Raw genomic sequence first — 291 nt, 5'->3', positions numbered from 1 at the left:
TGCCCTTGGTTAAGCCAGGCTGGCTGTCTTGAATCACCTCCCGGTCCTCCATGTGCCTCAGCATAGTTTCTAGGAGAATCTGTTCCATGATCTTCCCAGGCACAGAGGTGAGGCTGACAGGTCGGTAGTTCCCAGGGTCCTCTTTTCCACACTTTTTAAAAACAGGTGCAATGTTTCCCTTTTTCCAGTCAGGAGGGACTTCACCTGACTGCCATGACTTTTCAAATATGGAGAGTGGCTTGACCGCTGCATCAACCAGTTCCCTCAGGACTCTGGGATGCATGTCATTGG

The sequence above is a fragment of the Cariama cristata genome, unplaced genomic scaffold, assembly GCF_000690535.1.
Source record: "Cariama cristata isolate BGI_N322 unplaced genomic scaffold, ASM69053v1 scaffold790, whole genome shotgun sequence".
In the NCBI taxonomy this organism is placed as follows: Eukaryota; Metazoa; Chordata; class Aves; order Cariamiformes; family Cariamidae; genus Cariama; species Cariama cristata.
Note: the sequence above shows the minus strand (reverse complement) of the source record.